Genomic DNA, 24,782 nt, shown 5'->3' with positions numbered 1-24,782 from the left:
TGGCACTGAGTAAGGCTGATATACAGTGTAATACCTCGCATCGCTAGCACTGAGTAAGGCTGATATACAGTGTAATACCTCGCATCGCTGGCACTGAGTAAGGCTGATATACAGTGTAATACCTCCCATCGCTGGCACTGAGTAAGGCTGATATACAGTGTAATACCTCGCATCGCTGGCACTGAGTAAGGCTGATATACAGTGTAATACCTTGCATCGCTGGCACTGAGTAAGGCTGATATACAGTGTAATACCTCGCATCGCTGGCACTGAGTAAGGCTGATATACAGTGTAATACCTCGCATCGCTAGCACTGAGTAAGGCTGATATACAGTGTAATACTTCGCATCGCTGGCACTGAGTAAGGCTGATATACAGCGTAATACCTCGCATCGCTGGCACTGAGTAAGGCTGATATACAGCGTAATACCTCGCATCGCTGGCACTGAGTAAGGCTGATATACAGTGTAATACCTCGCATCGCTGGCACTGTGTAAGGCTGATATACAGTGTAATACCTCGCATCGCTGGCACTGAGTAAGGATGATATACAGTGTAATACCTCGCATCGCTGGCACTGAGTAAGGCTGATATACAGTGTAATACCTCGCATCGCTGGCACTGAGTAAGGCTGATATACAGTGTAATACCTCGCATCGCTGGCACTGAGTAAGGCTGATATACAGTGTAATACCTCGCATCGCTGGCACTGAGTAAGGCTGATATACAGCGTAATACCTCGCATCGCTGGCACTGAGTAAGGCTGATATACAGTGTAATACCTCGCATCGCTGGCACTGAGTAAGGCTGATATACAGTGTAATACCTCCCATCGCTGGCACTGAGTAAGGCTGATATACAGTGTAATACCTCCCATCGCTGGCACTGAGTAAGTCTGATATACAGTGTAATACCTCGCATCGCTGGCACTGAGTAAGTCTGATATACAGTGTAATACCTCGCATCGCTAGCACTGAGTAAGGCTGATATACAGTGTAATACCTCCCATCGCTGGCACTGAGTAAGGCTGATATACAGTGTAATACCTCGCATCGCTGGCACTGAGTAAGGCTGATATGCAGCGTAATACCTCGCATCGCTGGCACTGAGTAAGGCTGATATACAGTGTAATACCTCGCATCGCTGGCACTGAGTAAGGCTGATATACAGTGTAATACCTCGCATCGCTAGCACTGAGTAAGGCTGATATACAGCGTAATACCTCGCATCGCTGGCACTGAGTAAGGCTGATATACAGTGTAATACCTCGCATCGCTAGCACTGAGTAAGGCTGATATACAGTGTAATACCTCGCATCGCTGGCACTGAGTAAAGCTGATATACAGTGTAATACCTCGCATCGCTGGCACTGAGTAAGGCTGATATACAGTGTAATACCTCGCATCGCTGGCACTGAGTAAGGCTGATATACAGTGTAATATCTCGCATCGCTAGCACTGAGTAAGGCTGATATACAGTGTAATACCTCGCATCGCTAGCACTGAGTAAGGCTGATATACAGTGTAATACCTCGCATCGCTGGCACTGAGTAAGGCTGATATACAGTGTAATACCTCGCATCGCTGGCACTGAGTAAGGCTGATATACAGTGTAATACCTCGCATCGCTGGCACTGAGTAAGGCTGATATACAGTGTAATACCTCGCATCGCTGGCACTGAGTAAGGCTGATATACAGTGTAATACCTCGCATCGCTGGCACTGAGTAAGGCTGATATACAGTGTAATACCTCGCATCGCTGGCACTGAGTAAGGCTGATATACAGTGTAATACCTCGCATCGCTGGCACTGAGTAAGGCTGATATACAGTGTAATACCTCGCATCGCTGGCACTGAGTAAGGCTGATAAACAGTGTAATACCTCGCATCGCTGGCACTGAGTAAGGCTGATATACAGTGTAATACCTCGCATCGCTGGCACTGAGTAAGGCTGATATACAGTGTAATACCTCGCATCGCTGGCACTGAGTAAGGCTGATATACAGTGTAATACCTCGCATCGCTAGCACTGAGTAAGGCTGATATACAGTGTAATACCTCGCATCGCTGGCACTGAGTAAGGCTGATATACAGTGTAATACCTCGCATCGCTAGCACTGAGTAAGGCTGATATACAGTGTAATACCTCGCATCGCTAGCACTGAGTAAGGCTGATATACAGTGTAATACCTCACATCGCTGGCACTGAGTAAGGCTGATATACAGTGTAATACCTCCCATCGCTGGCACTGAGTAAGGCTGATATACAGTGTAATACCTCGCATCGCTAGCACTGAGTAAGGCTGATATACAGTGTAATACCTCGCATCGCTAGCACTGAGTAAGGCTGATATACAGTGTAATACCTCACATCGCTAGCACTGAGTAAGGCTGATATACAGTGTAATACCTCGCATCGCTAGCACTGAGTAAGGCTGATATACAGCGTAATACCTCGCATCGCTGGCACTGAGTAAGGCTGATATACAGTGTAATACCTCGCATCGCTAGCACTGAGTAAGGCTGATATACAGTGTAATACCTCGCATCGCTGGCACTGAGTAAGGCTGATATACAGCGTAATACCTCGCATCGCTGGCACTGAGTAAGGCTGATATACAGTGTAATACCTCGCATCGCTAGCACTGAGTAAGGCTGATATACAGTGTAATACCTCGCATCGCTGGCACTGAGTAAGGCTGATATACAGTGTAATACCTCGCATCGCTAGCACTGAGTAAGGCTGATATACAGCGTAATACTTCGCATCGCTGGCACTGAGTAAGGCTGATATACAGCGTAATACCTCGCATCGCTGGCACTGAGTAAGGCTGATATACAGCGTAATACCTCGCATCGCTGGCACTGAGTAAGGCTGATATACAGTGTAATACCTCGCATCGCTGGCACTGTGTAAGGCTGATATACAGTGTAATACCTCGCATCGCTGGCACTGAGTAAGGATGATATACAGTGTAATACCTCGCATCGCTGGCACTGAGTAAGGCTGATATACAGTGTAATACCTCGCATCGCTGGCACTGAGTAAGGCTGATATACAGTGTAATACCTCGCATCGCTGGCACTGAGTAAGGCTGATATACAGTGTAATACCTCGCATCGCTGGCACTGAGTAAGGCTGATATACAGCGTAATACCTCGCATCGCTGGCACTGAGTAAGGCTGATATACAGTGTAATACCTCGCATCGCTGGCACTGAGTAAGGCTGATATACAGTGTAATACCTCCCATCGCTGGCACTGAGTAAGGCTGATATACAGTGTAATACCTCCCATCGCTGGCACTGAGTAAGTCTGATATACAGTGTAATACCTCGCATCGCTGGCACTGAGTAAGTCTGATATACAGTGTAATACCTCGCATCGCTAGCACTGAGTAAGGCTGATATACAGTGTAATACCTCCCATCGCTGGCACTGAGTAAGGCTGATATACAGTGTAATACCTCGCATCGCTGGCACTGAGTAAGGCTGATATACAGCGTAATACCTCGCATCGCTGGCACTGAGTAAGGCTGATATACAGTGTAATACCTCGCATCGCTGGCACTGAGTAAGGCTGATATACAGTGTAATACCTCGCATCGCTAGCACTGAGTAAGGCTGATATACAGCGTAATACCTCGCATCGCTGGCACTGAGTAAGGCTGATATACAGTGTAATACCTCGCATCGCTAGCACTGAGTAAGGCTGATATACAGTGTAATACCTCGCATCGCTGGCACTGAGTAAAGCTGATATACAGTGTAATACCTCGCATCGCTGGCACTGAGTAAGGCTGATATACAGTGTAATACCTCGCATCGCTGGCACTGAGTAAGGCTGATATACAGTGTAATATCTCGCATCGCTAGCACTGAGTAAGGCTGATATACAGTGTAATACCTCGCATCGCTAGCACTGAGTAAGGCTGATATACAGTGTAATACCTCGCATCGCTGGCACTGAGTAAGGCTGATATACAGTGTAATACCTCGCATCGCTGGCACTGAGTAAGGCTGATATACAGCGTAATACCTCGCATCGCTAGCATTGAGTAAGGCTGATATACAGCGTAATACCTCGCATCGCTAGCACTGAGTAAGGCTGATATACAGTGTAATACCTCGCATCGCTAGCACTGAGTAAGGCTGATATACAGTGTAATACCTCCCATCGCTGGCACTGAGTAAGGCTGATATACAGTGTAATACCTCGCATCGCCGGCACTGAGTAAGGCTGATATACAGTGTAATACCTCGCATCGCTAGCACTGAGTAAGGCTGATATACAGTGTAATACCTCGCATCGCTGGCACTGAGTAAGGCTGATATACAGTGTAATACCTCGCATCGCTGGCACTGAGTAAGGCTGATATACAGTGTAATACCTCGCATCGCTGGCACTGTGTAAGGCTGATATACAGCGTAATACCTCGCATCGCTGGCACTGAGTAAGGCTGATATACAGTGTAATACCTCGCATCGCTGGCACTGAGTATGGCTGATATACAGTGTAATACCTCGCATCGCTAGCACTGAGTAAGGCTGATATACAGTGTAATACCTCGCATCGCTAGCACTGAGTAAGGCTGATATACAGTGTAATACCTCCCATCGCTGGCACTGAGTAAGGCTGATATACAGCGTAATACCTCGCATCGCTGGCACTGAGTAAGGCTGATATACAGTGTAATACCTCGCATCGCTGGCACTGAGTAAGGCTGATATACAGCGTAATACCTCGCATCGCTGGCACTGAGTAAGGCTGATATACAGTGTAATACCTCGCATCGCTAGCACTGAGTAAGGCTGATATACAGTGTAATACCTCGCATCGCTGGCACTGAGTAAGGCTGATATACAGTGTAATACCTCGCATCGCTGGCACTGAGTAAGGCTGATATACAGTGTAATACCTCGCATCGCTGGCACTGAGTAAGGCTGATATACAGTGTAATACCTCGCATCGCTGGCACTGAGTAAGGCTGATATACAGTGTAATACCTCGCATCGCTAGCACTGAGTAAGGCTGATATACAGTGTAATACCTCGCATCGCTGGCACTGAGTAAGGCTGATATACAGTGTAATACCTCGCATCGCTAGCACTGAGTAAGGCTGATATACAGTGTAATACCTCGCATCGCTGGCACTGAGTAAGGCTGATATACAGTGTAATACCTCGCATCGCTGGCACTGAGTAAGGCTGATATACAGTGTAATACCTCGCATCGCTAGCACTGAGTAAGGCTGATATACAGTGTAATACCTCGCATCGCTGGCACTGAGTAAGGCTGATATACAGTGTAATACCTCGCATCGCTGGCACTGAGTAAGGCTGATATACAGCGTAATACCTCGCATCGCTAGCACTGAGTAAGGCTGATATACAGCGTAATACCTCGCATCGCTGGCACTGAGTAAGGCTGATATACAGCGTAATACCTCGCATCGCTGGCACTGAGTAAGGCTGATATACAGTGTAATACCTCGCATCGCTGGCACTGAGTAAGGCTGATATACAGTGTAATACCTCGCATCGCTAGCACTGAGTAAGGCTGATATACAGCGTAATACCTCGCATCGCTAGCACTGAGTAAGGCTGATATACAGCGTAATACCTCGCATCGCTAGCACTGAGTAAGGCTGATATACAGTGTAATACCTCGCATCGCTAGCACTGAGTAAGGCTGATATACAGTGTAATACCTCGCATCGCTGGCACTGAGTAAGGCTGATATACAGTGTAATACCTCGCATCGCTGGCACTGAGTAAGGCTGATATACAGTGTAATACCTCGCATCGCTGGCACTGAGTAAGGCTGATATACAGTGTAATACCTCGCATCGCTAGCACTGAGTAAGGCTGATATACAGTGTAATACCTCGCATCGCTAGCACTGAGTAAGGCTGATATACAGCGTAATACCTCGCATCGCTAGCACTGAGTAAGGCTGATATACAGTGTAATACCTCGCATCGCTGGCACTGAGTAAGGCTGATATACAGTGTAATACCTCGCATCGCTGGCACTGAGTAAGGCTGATATACAGTGTAATACCTCGCATCGCTGGCACTGAGTAAGGCTGATTTACAGTGTAATACCTCGCATCGCTAGCACTGAGTAAGGCTGATTTACAGTGTAATACCTCGCATCGCTGGCACTGAGTAAGGCTGATATACAGTGTAATACCTTGCATCGCTGGCACTGAGTAAGGCTGATATACAGTGTAATACCTCGCATCGCTAGCACTTAGTAAGGCTGATATACAGTGTAATACCTCCCATCGCTGGCACTGAGTAAGGCTGATATACAGTGTAATACCTCGCATCGCTGGCACTGAGTACGGCTGATATACAGTGTAATACCTCGCATCGCTGGCACTGAGTAAGGCTGATATACAGTGTAATACCTCGCATCGCTAGCACTGAGTAAGGCTGATATACAGTGTAATACCTCCCATCGCTGGCACTGAGTAAGGCTGATATACAGTGTAATACCTCGCATCGCTGGCACTGAGTACGGCTGATATACAGTGTAATACCTCGCATCGCTAGCACCGAGTAAGGCTGATATACAGTGTAATACCTTGCATCGCTGGCACTGAGTAAGGCTGATATACAGTGTAATACCTCGCATCGCTGGCACTGAGTAAGGCTGATATACAGTGTAATACCTCGCATCGCTGGCACTGAGTAAGGCTGATATACAGTGTAATACCTCGCATCGCTGGCACTGAGTAAGGCTGATATACAGTGTAATACCTCGCATCGCTGGCACTGAGTAAGGCTGATATACAGTGTAATACCTCGCATCGCTGGCACTGAGTAAGGCTGATATACAGTGTAATACCTCGCATCGCTGGCACTGAGTAAGGCTGATATACAGTGTAATACCTCGCATCGCTGGCACTGAGTAAGGCTGATATACAGTGTAATACCTCGCATCGCTAGCACTGAGTAAGGCTGATATACAGTGTAATACCTCGCATCGCTGGCACTGAGTAAGGCTGATATACAGTGTAATACCTCGCATCGCTAGCACTGAGTAAGGCTGATATACAGTGTAATACCTCGCATCGCTGGCACTGTGTAAGGCTGATATACAGTGTAATACCTCGCATCGCTGGCACTGAGTAAGGCTGATATACAGTGTAATACCTCGCATCGCTGGCACTGAGTAAGGCTGATATACAGTGTAATACCTCGCATCGCTGGCACTGAGTAAGGCTGATATACAGTGTAATACCTCGCATCGCTGGCACTGAGTAAGGCTGATATACAGTGTAATACCTCGCATCGCTGGCACTGAGTAAGGCTGATATACAGTGTAATACCTCGCATCGCTGGCACTGAGTAAGGCTGATATACAGTGTAATACCTCGCATCGCTGGCACTGAGTAAGGCTGATATACAGTGTAATACCTCGCATCGCTGGCACTGAGTAAGGCTGATATACAGTGTAATACCTCGCATCGCTGGCACTGAGTAAGGCTGATATACAGTGTAATACCTCGCATCGCTAGCACTGAGTAAGGCTGATATACAGTGTAATACCTCGCATCGCTAGCACTGAGTAAGGCTGATATACAGTGTAATACCTCGCATCGCTGGCACTGAGTAAGGCTGATATACAGTGTAATACCTCGCATCGCTGGCACTGAGTAAGGCTGATATACAGTGTAATACCTCGCATCGCTGGCACTGAGTAAGGCTGATATACAGTGTAATACCTCGCATCGCTGGCACTGAGTAAGGCTGATATACAGCGTAATACCTCGCATCGCTGGCACTGAGTAAGGCTGATATACAGCGTAATACCTCGCATCGCTAGCACTGAGTAAGGCTGATATACAGTGTAATACCTCGCATCGCTAGCACTGAGTAAGGCTGATATACAGTGTAATACCTCGCATCGCTGGCACTGAGTAAGGCTGATATACAGTGTAATACCTCGCATCGCTAGCACTGAGTAAGGCTGATATACAGTGTAATACCTCCCATCGCTGGCACTGAGTAAGGCTGATATACAGTGTAATACCTCGCATCGCTGGCACTGAGTACGGCTGATATACAGTGTAATACCTCGCATCGCTAGCACCGAGTAAGGCAGATATACAGTGTAATACCTTGCATCGCTGGCACTGAGTAAGGCTGATATACAGTGTAATACCTCGCATCGCTGGCACTGAGTAAGGCTGATATACAGTGTAATACCTCGCATCGCTGGCACTGAGTAAGGCTGATATACAGTGTAATACCTCGCATCGCTGGCACTGAGTAAGGCTGATATACAGTGTAATACCTCGCATCGCTGGCACTGAGTAAGGCTGATATACAGTGTAATACCTCGCATCGCTGGCACTGAGTAAGGCTGATATACAGTGTAATACCTCGCATCGCTGGCACTGAGTAAGGCTGATATACAGTGTAATACCTCGCATCGCTGGCACTGAGTAAGGCTGATATACAGTGTAATACCTCGCATCGCTGGCACTGAGTAAGGCTGATATACAGTGTAATACCTCGCATCGCTAGCACTGAGTAAGGCTGATATACAGTGTAATACCTCGCATCGCTAGCACTGAGTAAGGCTGATATACAGTGTAATACCTCGCATCGCTGGCACTGAGTAAGGCTGATATACAGTGTAATACCTCGCATCGCTAGCACTGAGTAAGGCTGATATACAGTGTAATACCTCGCATCGCTGGCACTGTGTAAGGCTGATATACAGTGTAATACCTTGCATCGCTGGCACTGAGTAAGGCTGATATACAGTGTAATACCTCGCATCGCTGGCACTGAGTAAGGCTGATATACAGTGTAATACCTCGCATCGCTGGCACTGAGTAAGGCTGATATACAGTGTAATACCTCGCATCGCTGGCACTGAGTAAGGCTGATATACAGTGTAATACCTCGCATCGCTGGCACTGAGTAAGGCTGATATACAGTGTAATACCTCGCATCGCTGGCACTGAGTAAGGCTGATATACAGTGTAATACCTCGCATCGCTGGCACTGAGTAAGGCTGATATACAGTGTAATACCTCGCATCGCTGGCACTGAGTAAGGCTGATATACAGTGTAATACCTCGCATCGCTGGCACTGAGTAAGGCTGATATACAGTGTAATACCTCGCATCGCTAGCACTGAGTAAGGCTGATATACAGTGTAATACCTCGCATCGCTAGCACTGAGTAAGGCTGATATACAGTGTAATACCTCGCATCGCTGGCACTGAGTAAGGCTGATATACAGTGTAATACCTCGCATCGCTGGCACTGAGTAAGGCTGATATACAGTGTAATACCTCGCATCGCTGGCACTGAGTAAGGCTGATATACAGCGTAATACCTCGCATCGCTGGCACTGAGTAAGGCTGATATACAGTGTAATACCTCGCATCGCTAGCACTGAGTAAGGCTGATATACAGTGTAATACCTCCCATCGCTGGCACTGAGTACGGCTGATATTCAGTGTAATACCTCGCATCGCTGGCACTGAGTAAGGCTGATATACAGTGTAATACCTCGCATCGCTAGCACTGAGTAAGGCTGATATACAGTGTAATACCTCGCATCGCTAGCACTGAGTAAGGCTGATATACAGTGTAATACCTCGCATCGCTGGCACTGAGTAAGGCTGATATACAGTGTAATACCTCGCATCGCTGGCACTGAGTAAGGCTGATATACAGTGTAATACCTCGCATCGCTGGCACTGAGTAAGGCTGATATACAGTGTAATACCTCGCATCGCTGGCACTGAGTAAGGCTGATATACAGTGTAATACCTCGCATCGCTAGCACTGAGTAAGGCTGATATACAGTGTAATACCTCGCATCGCTAGCACTGAGTAAGGCTGATATACAGTGTAATACCTCGCATCGCTAGCACTGAGTAAGGCTGATATACAGCGTAATACCTCGCATCGCTGGCACTGAGTAAGGCTGATATACAGTGTAATACCTCCCATCGCTGGCACTGAGTAAGGCTGATATACAGTGTAATACCTCGCATCGCTAGCACTGAGTAAGGCTGATATACAGTGTAATACCTTGCATCGCTAGCACTGAGTAAGGCTGATATACAGTGTAATACCTCGCATCGCTAGCACTGAGTAAGGCTGATATACAGTGTAATACCTCCCATCGCTGGCACTGAGTAAGGCTGATATACAGTGTAATACCTCGCATCGCTAGCACTGAGTAAGGCTGATATACAGTGTAATACCTCGCATCGCTGGCACTGAGTAAGGCTGATATACAGTGTAATACCTCGCATCGCTAGCACTGAGTAAGGCTGATATACAGTGTAATACCTCCATCGCTGGCACTGAGTAAGGCTGATATACAGTGTAATACCTCGCATCGCTGGCACTGAGTAAGTCTGATATACAGTGTAATACCTCGCATCGCTAGCACTGAGTAAGGCTGATATACAGTTTAATACCTCGCATCGCTGGCACTGAGTAAGGCTGATATACAGTGTAATACCTCGCATCGCTAGCACTGAGTAAGGCTGATATACAGTGTAATACCTCCCATCGCTGGCACTGAGTAAGGCTGATATACAGTGTAATACCTCGCATCGCTGGCACTGAGTAAGGCTGATATACAGTGTAATACCTCCCATCGCTGGCACTGAGTAAGGCTGATATACAGTGTAATACCTCGCATCGCTGGCACTGAGTAAGGCTGATATACAGTGTAATACCTCGCATCGCTGGCACTGAGCAAGGCTGATATACAGTGTAATACCTCGCATCGCTAGCACTGAGTAAGGCTGATATACAGTGTAATACCTCGCATCGCTGGCACTGAGTAAGGCTGATATACAGTGTAATACCTCGCATCGCTGGCACTGAGTAAGGCTGATATACAGTGTAATACCTCGCATCGCTGGCACTGAGTAAGGCTGATATACAGTGTAATACCTCGCATCGCTGGCACTGAGTAAGGCTGATATACAGTGTAATACCTCGCATCGCTGGCACTGAGTAAGGCTGATATACAGCGTAATACCTCGCATCGCTAGCACTGAGTAAGGCTGATATACAGTGTAATACCTCGCATCGCTAGCACTGAGTAAGGCTGATATACAGTGTAATACCTCGCATCGCTGGCACTGAGTAAGGCTGATATACAGTGTAATACCTCGCATCGCTGGCACTGAGTAAGGCTGATATACAGTGTAATACCTCGCATCGCTGGCACTGAGTAAGGCTGATATACAGCGTAATACCTCGCATCGCTAGCACTGAGTAAGGCTGATATACAGTGTAATACCTCCCATCGCTGGCACTGAGTAAGGCTGATATACAGTGTAATACCTTGCATCGCTGGCACTGAGTAAGGCTGATATACAGTGTAATACCTCGCATCGCTAGCACTGAGTAAGGCTGATATACAGTGTAATACCTCGCATCGCTAGCACTGACTAAGGCTGATATACAGCGTAATACCTCGCATCGCTGGCACTGAGTAAGGCTGATATACAGTGTAATACCTCGCATCGCTGGCACTGAGTAAGGCTGATATACAGTGTAATACCTCGCATCGCTAGCACTGAGTAAGGCTGATATACAGTGTAATACCTCGCATCGCTGGCACTGAGTAAGTCTGATATACAGTGTAATACCTCGCATCGCTGGCACTGAGTAAGGCTGATATACAGTGTAATACCTCGCATCGCTGGCACTGAGTAAGGCTGATATACAGTGTAATACCTCGCATCGCTGGCACTGTGTAAGGCTGATATACAGTGTAATACCTCCCATCGCTGGCACTGAGTAAGGCTGATATACAGTGTAATACCTCCCATCGCTGGCACTGAGTAAGGCTGATATACAGTGTAATACCTCGCATCGCTGGCACTGAGTAAGGCTGATATACAGTGTAATACCTCGCATCGCTGGCACTGAGTAAGGCTGATATACAGTGTAATACCTCGCATCGCTGGCACTGAGTAAGGCTGATATACAGTGTAATACCTCGCATCGCTGGCACTGAGTAAGGCTGATATACAGTGTAATACCTCGCATCGCTGGCACTGAGTAAGGCTGATATACAGTGTAATACCTCGCATCGCTGGCACTGAGTAAGGCTGATATACAGTGTAATACCTCGCATCGCTGGCACTGAGTAAGGCTGATATACAGCGTAATACCTCGCATCGCTAGCACTGAGTAAGGCTGATATACAGTGTAATACCTCGCATCGCTGGCACTGAGTAAGGCTGATATACAGCGTAATACCTCGCATCGCTGGCACTGAGTAAGTCTGATATACAGTGTAATACCTCCCATCGCTAGCACTGAGTAAGGCTGATATACAGTGTAATACCTCGCATCGCTAGCACTGAGTAAGGCTGATATACAGCGTAATACCTCGCATCGCTGGCACTGAGTAAGGCTGATATACAGCGTAATACCTCACATCGCTGGCACTGAGTAAGGCTGATATACAGTGTAATACCTCGCATCGCTGGCACTGAGTAAGGCTGATATACAGCGTAATACCTCGCATCGCTGGCACTGAGTAAGTCTGATATACAGTGTAATACCTCCCATCGCTAGCACTGAGTAAGGCTGATATACAGTGTAATACCTCGCATCGCTAGCACTGAGTAAGGCTGATATACAGCGTAATACCTCGCATCGCTGGCACTGAGTAAGGCTGATATACAGTGTAATACCTCGCATCGCTAGCACTGAGTAAGGCTGATATACAGTGTAATACCTCGCATCGCTAGCACTGAGTAAGGCTGATATACAGTGTAATACCTCGCATCGCTAGCACTGAGTAAGGCTGATATACAGTGTAATACCTCGCATCGCTAGCACTGAGTAAGGCTGATATACAGTGTAATACCTCGCATCGCTAGCACTGAGTAAGGCTGATATACAGTGTAATACCTCGCATCGCTGGCACTGAGTAAGGCTGATATACAGTGTAATACCTCGCATCGCTGGCACTGAGTAAGGCTGATATACAGTGTAATACCTCGCATCGCTGGCACTGAGTAAGGCTGATATACAGCGTAATACCTCGCATCGCTGGCACTGAGTAAGGCTGATATACAGTGTAATACCTCGCATCGCTGGCACTGAGTAAGTCTGATATACAGTGTAATACCTCGCATCGCTGGCACTGAGTAAGGCTGATATACAGTGTAATACCTCGCATCGCTGGCACTGAGTAAGGCTGATATACAGCGTAATACCTCGCATCGCTGGCACTGAGTAAGGCTGATATACAGTGTAATACCTCGCATCGCTAGCACTGAGTAAGGCTGATATACAGCGTAATACCTCGCATCGCTGGCACTGAGTAAGGCTGATATACAGTGTAATACCTCGCATCGCTGGCACTGAGTAAGGCTGATATACAGTGTAATACCTCGCATCGCTAGCACTGAGTAAGGCTGATATACAGTGTAATACCTCGCATCGCTGGCACTGAGTAAGTCTGATATACAGTGTAATACCTCGCATCGCTGGCACTGAGTAAGTCTGATATACAGTGTAATACCTCCATCGCTGGCACTGAGTAAGGCTGATATACAGGGTAATACCTCGCATCGATAGCACTGAGTAAGGCTGATATACAGGGTAATACCTCGCATCGCTAGCACTGAGTAAGGCTGATATACAGGGTAATACCTCGCATCGATAGCACTGAGTAAGGCTGATATACAGTGTAATACCTCGCATCGCTAGCACTGAGTAAGGCTGATATACAGTGTAATACCTCGCATCGCTGGCACTGAGTAAGTCTGATATACAGTGTAATACCTCGCATCGCTGGCACTGAGTAAGGCTGATATACAGTGTAATACCTCGCATCGCTAGCACTGAGTAAGGCTGATATACAGTGTAATACCTCGCATCGCTGGCACTGAGTAAGGCTGATATACAGCGTAATACCTCGCATCGCTGGCACTGAGTAAGGCTGATATACAGTGTAATACCTCGCATCGCTAGCACTGAGTAAGGCTGATATACAGTGTAATACCTCGCATCGCTAGCACTGAGTAAGGCTGATATACAGTGTAATACCTTGCATCGCTAGCACTGAGTAAGGCTGATATACAGTGTAATACCTCGCATCGCTAGCACTGAGTAAGGCTGATATACAGTGTAATACCTCCCATCGCTGGCACTGAGTAAGGCTGATATACAGTGTAATACCTCGCATCGCTAGCACTGAGTAAGGCTGATATACAGTGTAATACCTCGCATCGCTGGCACTGAGTAAGGCTGATATACAGTGTAATACCTCGCATCGCTAGCACTGAGTAAGGCTGATATACAGTGTAATACCTCCCATCGCTGGCACTGAGTAAGGCTGATATACAGTGTAATACCTCGCATCGCTGGCACTGAGTAAGTCTGATATACAGTGTAATACCTCGCATCGCTGGCACTGAGTAAGGCTGATATACAGTGTAATACCTCGCATCGCTAGCACTGAGTAAGGCTGATATACAGTGTAATACCTCGCATCGCTGGCACTGAGTAAGGCTGATATACAGTGTAATACCTCGCATCGCTAGCACTGAGTAAGGCTGATATACAGTGTAATACCTCCCATCGCTGGCACTGAGTAAGGCTGATATACAGTGTAATACCTCGCATCGCTGGCACTGAGTAAGGCTGATATACAGTGTAATACCTCCCATCGCTGGCACTGAGTAAGGCTGATATACAGTGTAATACCTCGCATCGCTGGCACTGAGTAAGGCTGATATACAGTGTAATACCTCGCATCGCTGGCACTGAGCAAGGCTGATATACAGTGTAATACCTCGCATCGCTAGCACTGAGTAAGGCTGATATACAGTGTAATACCTCGCATCGCTGGCACTGAGTAAGGCTGATATACAGTGTAATACCTCGCATCGCTGGCACTGAGTAAGGCTGATATACAGTGTAATACCTCGCATCGCTGGCACTGAGTAAGGCTGATATACAGTGTAATACCTCGCATCGCTGGCACTGAGTAAGGCTGATATACAGTGTAATACCTCGCATCGCTGGCACTGAGTAAGGCTGATATACAGTGTAATACCTCGCATCGCTGGCACTGAGTAAGGCTGATATACAGCGTAATACCTCGCATCGCTAGCACTGAGTAAGGCTGATATACAGTGTAATACCTCGCATCGCTGGCACTGAGTAAGGCTGATATACAGTGTAATACCTCGCATCGCTGGCACTGAGTAAGGCTGATATACAGTGTAATACCTCGCATCGCTGGCACTGAGTAAGGCTGATATACAGCGTAATACCTCGCATCGCTGGCACTGAGTAAGGCTGATATACAGTGTAATACCTCGCATCGCTAGCACTGAGTAAGGCTGATATACAGCGTAATACCTCGCATCGCTGGCACTGAGTAAGGCTGATATACAGTGTAATACCTCGCATCGCTGGCACTGAGTAAGGCTGATATACAGTGTAATACCTCGCATCGCTAGCACTGAGTAAGGCTGATATACAGTGTAATACCTCGCATCGCTGGCACTGAGTAAGTCTGATATACAGTGTAATACCTCGCATCGCTGGCACTGAGTAAGTCTGATATACAGTGTAATACCTCCCATCGCTGGCACTGAGTAAGGCTGATATACAGGGTAATACCTCGCATCGATAGCACTGAGTAAGGCTGATATACAGGGTAATACCTCGCATCGCTAGCACTGAGTAAGTCTGATATACAGGGTAATACCTCGCATCGATAGCACTGAGTAAGGCTGATATACAGTGTAATACCTCGCATCGCTAGCACTGAGTAAGGCTGATATACAGTGTAATACCTCGCATCGCTGGCACTGAGTAAGGCTGATATACAGCGTAATACCTCGCATCGCTAGCACTGAGTAAGGCTGATATACAGTGTAATACCTCCCATCGCTGGCACTGAGTAAGGCTGATATACAGTGTAATACCTCCCATCGCTGGCACTGAGTGAGGCTGATATACAGTGTAATACCTCCCATCGCTGGCACTGAGTAAGTCTGATATACAGTGTAATACCTTCCATCGCTGGCACTGAGTAAGGCTGATATACAGGGTAATACCTCGCATCGATAGCACTGAGTAAGGCTGATATACAGGGTAATACCTCGCATCGCTAGCACTGAGTAAGGCTGATATACAGGGTAATACCTTGCATCGATAGCACTGAGTAAGGCTGATATACAGTGTAATACCTCGCATCGCTAGCACTGAGTAAGGCTGATATACAGTGTAATACCTCGCATCGCTGGCACTGAGTAAGTCTGATATACAGTGTAATACCTCCCATCGCTGGCACTGAGTAAGGCTGATATACAGTGTAATACCTCGCATCGCTAGCACTGAGTAAGGCTGATATACAGTGTAATACCTCGCATCGCTGGCACTGAGTAAGTCTGATATACAGTGTAATACCTCCCATCGCTGGCACTGAGTAAGGCTGATATACAGTGTAATACCTCCCATCGCTGGCACTGAGTATGGCTGATATACAGTGTAATACCTCGCATCGCTAGCACTGAGTAAGGCTGATATACAGTGTAATACCTCGCATCGCTGGCACTGAGTAAGGCTGATATACAGTGTAATACCTCGCATCGCTAGCACTGAGTAAGGCTGATATACAGTGTAATACCTTGCATCGCTGGCACTGAGTAAGGCTGATATACAGTGTAATACCTCGCATCGCTGGCACTGAGTAAGGCTGATATACAGTGTAATACCTCGCATCGCTAGCACTGAGTAAGGCTGATATACAGTGTAATACCTCGCATCGCTGGCACTGAGTAAGGCTGATATACAGTGTAATACCTCGCATCGCTGGCACTGAGTAAGGCTGATATACAGTGTAATACCTCGCATCGCTGGCACTGAGTAAGGCTGATATACAGTGTAATACCTCGCATCGCTAGCACTGAGTAAGGCTGATATACAGTGTAATACCTCGCATCGCTAGCAGTGAGTAAGGCTGATATACAGTGTAATACCTCGCATCGCTAGCACTGAGTAAGGCTGATATACAGTGTAATACCTCCCATCGCTGGCACTGAGTACGGCTGATATACAGTGTAATACATCGCATCGCTAGCACTGAGTAAGGCTGATATACAGTGTAATACCTCGCATCGCTGGCACTGAGTAAGGCTGATAAACAGTGTAATACCTCGCATCGCTAGCACTGAGTAAGGCTGATATACAGTGTAATACCTCGCATCGCTAGCACTGAGTAAGGCTGATATACAGTGTAATACCTCGCATCGCTGGCACTGAGTAAGGCTGATATACAGTGTAATACCTCGCATCGCTGGCACTGAGTAAGGCTGATATACAGCGTAATACCTCCCATCGCTAGCACTGAGTAAGGCTGATATACAGTGTAATACCTCGCATCGCTGGCACTGTGTAAGGCTGATATACAGTGTAATACCTTCCATCGCTGGCACTGAGTAAGGCTGATATACAGTGTAATACCTCGCATCGCTGGCACTGAGTAAGGCTGATATACAGTGTAATACCTCGCATCGCTAGCACTGAGTAAGGCTGATATACAGTGTAATACCTCGCATCGCTGGCACTGAGTAAGGCTGATATACAGTGTAATACCTCGCATCGCTGGCACTGAGTAAGGCTGATATACAGTGTAATACCTCCCATCGCTGGCACTGAGTAAGGCTGATATACAGTGTAATACCTCGCATCGCTGGCACTGTGTAAGGCTGATATACAGTGTAATACCTCGCATCGCTGGCACTGAGGAAGGCTGATATACAGTGTAATACCTCGCATCGCTAGCACTGAGTAAGGCAGATATACAGTGTAATACCTCGCATCGCTGGCACTGAGAAAGGCTGATATACAGTGTAATACCTCGCATCGCTAGCACTGAGTAAGGCTGATATACAGTGTAATACCTCCCATCGCTGGCACTGAGTAAGACTGATATACAGTGTAATACCTCGCATCGCTGGCACTGAGTACGGCTGATATACAGTGTAATACCTCGCATCGCTGGCACTGAGTAAGGCTGATATACAGTGTAATACCTCGCATCGCTGGCACTGAGTAAGGCTGATATACAGTGTAATACCTCGCATCGCTGGCACTGAGTAAGGCTGATATACAGTGTAATACCTCGCATCGCTTGCACTGAGTAAGGCTGATATACAGCGTAATACCTCGCATCGCTGGCACTGAGTAAGGCTGATATACAGTGTAATACCTCGCATCGCTGGCACTGAGTAAGGCTGATATACAGTGTAATACCTCGCATCGCTGGCACTGAGTAAGGCTGATATACAGTGTAATACCTCGCATCGCTGGCACTGAGTAAGGCTGATATACAGTGTAATACCTCCCATCGCTGGCACTGAGTAAGGCTGATATACAGTGTAATACCTCGCATCGCTAGCACTGAGTAAGGCTGATATACAGTATAATACCTCCCATCGCTGGCACTGAGTAAGGCTGATATACAGTGTAATACCTCGCATCGCTGGCACTGTGTAAGGCTGATATACAGTGTAATACCTCGCATCGCTGGCACTGAGTAAGGCTGATATACAGTGTAATACCTCGCATCGCTGGCACTGTGTAAGGCTGATATACAGTGTAATACCTTGCATCGCTAGCACTGAGTAAGGCTGATATACAGTGTAATACCTCGCATCGCTAGCACTGAGTAAGGCTGATATACAGTGTAATACCTTGCATCGCTGGCACTGTGTAAGGCTGATATACAGTGTAATACCTCGCATCGCTGGCACTGAGTAAGGCTGATATACAGTGTAATACCTCGCATCGCTGGCACTGAGTAAGGCTGATATACAGTGTAATACCTCGCATCGCTGGCACTGAGTAAGGCTGATATACAGTGTAATACCTCGCATCGCTGGCACTGAGTAAGGCTGATATACAGTATAATACCTCCCATCGCTGGCACTGTGTAAGGCTGATATACAGTGTAATACCTCGCATCGCTGGCACTGAGTAAGGCTGATATACAGTGTAATACCTCCCATCGCTGGCACTGAGTAAGGCTGATATACAGTGTAATACCTCGCATCGCTGGCACTGAGTAAGGCTGATATACAGTGTAATACCTCCCATCGCTAGCACTGAGTAAGGCTGATATACAGTGTAATACCTCCCATCGCTGGCACTGAGTAAGGCTAATATACAGTGTAATACCTCGCATCGCTAGCACTGAGTAAGGCTGATATACAGTGTAATACCTCCCATCGCTGGCACTGAGTAAGGCTGATATACAGTGTAATACCTCCCATCGCTGGCACTGAGTAAGGCTAATATACAGTGTAATACCTCGCATCGCTGGCACTGAGTAAGGCTGATATACAGTGTAATACCTCCCATCGCTGGCACTGAGTAAGGCTGATATACAGTGTAATACCTCGCATCGCTGGCACTGAGTAAGGCTGATATACAGTGTAATACCTCCCATCGCTGGCACTGAGTAAGGCTGATATACAGTGTAATACCTCGCATCGCTGGCACTGAGTAAGGCTGATATACAGTGTAATACCTCCCATCGCTGGCACTGAGTAAGGCTGATATACAGTGTAATACCTCGCATCGCTAGCACTGAGTAAGGCTGATATACAGCGTAATACCTCGCATCGCTAGCACTGAGTAAGGCTGATATACAGTGTAATACCTCGCATCGCTAGCACTGAGTAAGGCTGATATACAGTATAATACCTCCCATCGCTGGCACTGTGTAAGGCTGATATACAGTGTAATACCTCGCATCGCTGACACTGAGTAAGGCTGATATACAGTGTAATACCTCCCATCGCTGGCACTGAGTAAGGCTAATATACAGTGTAATACCTCCCATCGCTGGCACTGAGTAAGTCTGATATACAGTGTAATACCTCGCATCGCTAGCACTGAGTAAGGCTGATATACAGTGTAATACCTCCCATCGCTGGCACTGAGTAAGGCTAATATACAGTGTAATACCTCCCATCGCTGGCACTGAGTAAGTCTGATATACAGTGTAATACCTCGCATCGCTAGCACTGAGTAAGGCTGATATACAGTGTAATACCTCGCATCGCTGGCACTGTGTAAGGCTGATATACAGTGTAATACCTCGCATCGCTGGCACTGAGTAAGGCTGATATACAGTGTAATACCTCGCATCGCTGGCACTGAGTAAGGCTGATATACAGTGTAATACCTCGCATCGCTGGCACTGATTAAGGCTGATATACAGTGTAATACCTCGCATCGCTTGCACTGAGTAAGGCTGATATACAGCGTAATACCTCGCATCGCTGGCACTGAGTAAGGCTGATATACAGTGTAATACCTCGCATCGCTGGCACTGAGTAAGGCTGATATACAGTGTAATACCTCGCATCGCTGGCACTGAGTAAGGCTGATATACAGTGTAATACCTCGCATCGCTGGCACTGAGTAAGGCTGATATACAGTGTAATACCTCCCATCGCTGGCACTGAGTAAGGCTGATATACAGTGTAATACCTCCCATCGCTAGCACTGAGTAAGGCTGATATACAGTGTAATACCTCGCATCGCTAGCACTGAGTAAGGCTGATATACAGTATAATACCTCCCATCGCTGGCACTGAGTAAGGCTGATATACAGTGTAATATCTCGCATCGCTGGCACTGTGTAAGGCTGATATACAGTGTAATACCTCGCATCGCTGGCACTGTGTAAGGCTGATATACAGTGTAATACCTCGCATCGCTGGCACTGTGTAAGGCTGATATACAGTGTAATACCTCGCATCGCTGGCACTGAGTAAGGCTGATATACAGTGTAATACCTCGCATCGCTGGCACTGAGTAAGGCTGATATACAGTGTAATACCTCGCATCGCTAGCACTGAGTAAGGCTGATATACAGTATAATACCTCCAATCGCTGGCACTGTGTAAGGCTGATATACAGTGTAATACCTCGCATCGCTGGCACTGAGTAAGGCTGATATACAGTGTAATACCTCCCATCGCTGGCACTGAGTAAGGCTGATATACAGTGTAATACCTCGCATCGCTGGCACTGAGTAAGGCTGATATACAGTGTAATACCTCCCATCGCTAGCACTGAGTAAGGCTGATATACAGTGTAATACCTCCCATCGCTGGCACTGAGTAAGGCTAATATACAGTGTAATACCTCGCATCGCTAGCACTGAGTAAGGCTGATATACAGTGTAATACCTCCCATCGCTGGCACTGAGTAAGGCTGATATACAGTGTAATACCTCCCATCGCTGGCACTGAGTAAGGCTAATATACAGTGTAATACCTCGCATCGCTGGCACTGAGTAAGGCTGATATACAGTGTAATACCTCCCATCGCTGGCACTGAGTAAGGCTGATATACAGTGTAATACCTCGCATCGCTGGCACTGAGTAAGGCTGATATACAGTGTAATACCTCCCATCGCTGGCACTGAGTAAGGCTGATATACAGTGTAATACCTCGCATCGCTGGCACTGAGTAAGGCTGATATACAGTGTAATACCTCCCATCGCTGGCACTGAGTATGGCTGATATACAGTGTAATACCTCGCATCGCTAGCACTGAGTAAGGCTGATATACAGTATAATACCTCCCATCGCTGGCACTGAGTAAGGCTGATATACAGTGTAATATCTCGCATCGCTGGCACTGTGTAAGGCTGATATACAGTGTAATACCTCGCATCGCTGGCACTGTGTAAGGCTGATATACAGTGTAATACCTCGCATCGCTGGCACTGTGTAAGGCTGATATACAGTGTAATACCTCGCATCGCTGGCACTGAGTAAGGCTGATATACAGTGTAATACCTCGCATCGCTGGCACTGAGTAAGGCTGATATACAGTGTAATACCTCGCATCGCTAGCACTGAGTAAGGCTGATATACAGTATAATACCTCCAATCGCTGGCACTGTGTAAGGCTGATATACAGTGTAATACCTCGCATCGCTGGCACTGAGTAAGGCTGATATACAGTGTAATACCTCCCATCGCTGGCACTGAGTAAGGCTGATATACAGTGTAATACCTCGCATCGCTGGCACTGAGTAAGGCTGATATACAGTGTAATACCTCCCATCGCTAGCACTGAGTAAGGCTGATATACAGTGTAATACCTCCCATCGCTGGCACTGAGTAAGGCTAATATACAGTGTAATACCTCGCATCACTAGCACTGAGTAAGGCTGATATACAGTGTAATACCTCCCATCGCTGGCACTGAGTAAGGCTGATATACAGTGTAATACCTCCCATCGCTGGCACTGAGTAAGGCTAATATACAGTGTAATACCTCGCATCGCTGGCACTGAGTAAGGCTGATATACAGTGTAATACCTCCCATCGCTGGCACTGAGTAAGGCTGATATACAGTGTAATACCTCGCATCGCTGGCACTGAGTAAGGCTGATATACAGTGTAATACCTCCCATCGCTGGCACTGAGTAAGGCTGATATACAGTGTAATACCTCGCATCGCTGGCACTGAGTAAGGCTGATATACAGTGTAATACCTCCCATCGCTGGCACTGAGTAAGGCTGATATACAGTGTAATACCTCGCATCGCTAGCACTGAGTAAGGCTGATATACAGCGTAATACCTCGCATCGCTAGCACTGAGTAAGGCTGATATACAGTGTAATACCTCGCATCGCTAGCACTGAGTAAGGCTGATATACAGTATAATACCTCCCATCGCTGGCACTGTGTAAGGCTGATATACAGTGTAATACCTCGCATCGCTGGCACTGAGTACGGCTGATATACAGTGTAATACCTCCCATCGCTGGCACTGAGTAAGGCTAATATACAGTGTAATACCTTCCATCGCTGGCACTGAGTAAGTCTGATATACAGTGTAATACCTCACATCGCTAGCACTGAGTAAGGCTGATATACAGTGTAATACCTCCCATCGCTGGCACTGAGTAAGGCTAATATACAGTGTAATACCTCCCATCGCTGGCACTGAGTAAGTCTGATATACAGTGTAATACCTCGCATCGCTAGCACTGAGTAAGGCTGATATACAGTGTAATACCTCCCATCGCTGGCACTGAGTATGGCTGATATACAGAGTAATACCTCGCATCGCTGGCACTGAGTAAGGCTGATATACAGTGTTATACCTCCCATCGCTGGCACTGAGTAAGGCTGATATACAGTGTAATACCTCGCATCGCTAGCACTGAGTAAGGCTGATATACAGTGTAATACCTCGCATCGCTGGCACTGAGTAAGGCTGATATACAGTGTAATACCTCGCATCGCTGGCACTGAGTAAGGCTGATATACAGTGTAATACCTCGCATCGCTGGCACTGAGTAAGGCTGATATACAGCGTAATACCTCGCATCGCTGGCACTGAGTAAGGCTGATATACAGTGTAATACCTCGCATCGCTGGCACTGAGTAAGGCTGATATACAGTGTAATACCTCGCATCGCTGGCACTGAGTAAGGCTGATATACAGTGTAATACCTCGCATCGCTAGCACTGAGTAAGGCTGATATACAGTGTAATACCTCGCATCGCTAGCACTGAGTAAGGCTGATATACAGTGTAATACCTCGCATCGCTAGCACTGAGTAAGGCTGATATACAGCGTAATACCTCGCATCGCTGGCACTGAGTAAGGCTGATATACAGTGTAATACCTCCCATCGCTGGCACTGAGTAAGGCTGATATACAGTGTAATACCTCGCATCGCTGGCACTGAGTAAGGCTGATATACAGTGTAATATCTCGCATCGCTAGCACTGAGTAAGGCTGATATACAGTGTAATACCTCGCATCGATAGCACTGAGTAAGGCTGATATACAGTGTAATACCTCGCATCGCTAGCACTGAGTAAGGCTGATATACAGTGTAATACCTCGCATCGCTGGCACTGAGTAAGGCTGATATACAGTGTAATACCTCGCATCGCTAGCACTGAGTAAGGCTGATATACAGTGTAATACCTCGCATCGCTAGCACTGAGTAAGGCTGATATACAGTGTAATACCTTGCATCGCTAGCACTGAGTAAGTCTGATATACAGTGTAATACCTCGCATCGCTAGCACTAAGTAAGGCTGATATACAGTGTAATACCTCGCATCGCTAGCACTGAGTAAGGCTGATATACAGTGTAATACCTCGCATCGCTAGCACTGAGTAAGGCTGATATACAGTGTAATACCTCGCATCGCTGGCACTGAGTAAGGCTAATATACAGTGTAATACCTCGCATCGCTGGCACTGAGTAAGGCTGATATACAGTGTAATACCTCGCATCGCTAGCACTGAGTAAGGCTGATATACAGTGTAATACCTCGCATCGCTGGCACTGAGTAAGGCTGATATACAGTGTAATACCTCGCATCGCTGGCACTGAGTAAGGCTGATATACAGTGTAATACCTTGCATCGCTAGCACTGAGTAAGGCTGATATACAGTGTAATACCTCGCATCGCTAGCACTGAGTAAGGCTGATATACAGTGTAATACCTCGCATCGCTGGCACTGAGTAAGGCTGATATACAGTGTAATACCTCGCATCGCTGGCACTGAGTAAGGCTGATATACAGTGTAATACCTCGCATCGCTAGCACTGAGTAAGGCTGATATACAGTGTAATACCTCGCATCGCTGGCACTGAGTAAGGCTGATATACAGTGTAATACCTCGCATCGCTGGCACTGAGTAAGGCTGATATACAGTGTAATACCTCGCATCGCTAGCACTGAGTA

General features: G+C 47.0%; 1 protein-coding gene across 4 annotated transcripts in view; it reads left to right on the top strand.

Moving 5' to 3' along the window:
- LOC142491241 (ecto-ADP-ribosyltransferase 5-like) overlaps positions 1-24,782 on the top strand; it is a 132,890-nt gene that overhangs the window by 27,891 nt on the left and 80,217 nt on the right. The gene's annotated exons all lie outside the window — the stretch shown is intronic.

The sequence above is a fragment of the Ascaphus truei genome, chromosome 3, assembly GCF_040206685.1.
Source record: "Ascaphus truei isolate aAscTru1 chromosome 3, aAscTru1.hap1, whole genome shotgun sequence".
Classification (NCBI taxonomy): domain Eukaryota; kingdom Metazoa; phylum Chordata; class Amphibia; order Anura; family Ascaphidae; genus Ascaphus; species Ascaphus truei.
The sequence above is the reverse complement of the archived record's forward strand: the minus strand, read 5'-3'. Positions and strand labels throughout refer to the sequence as shown.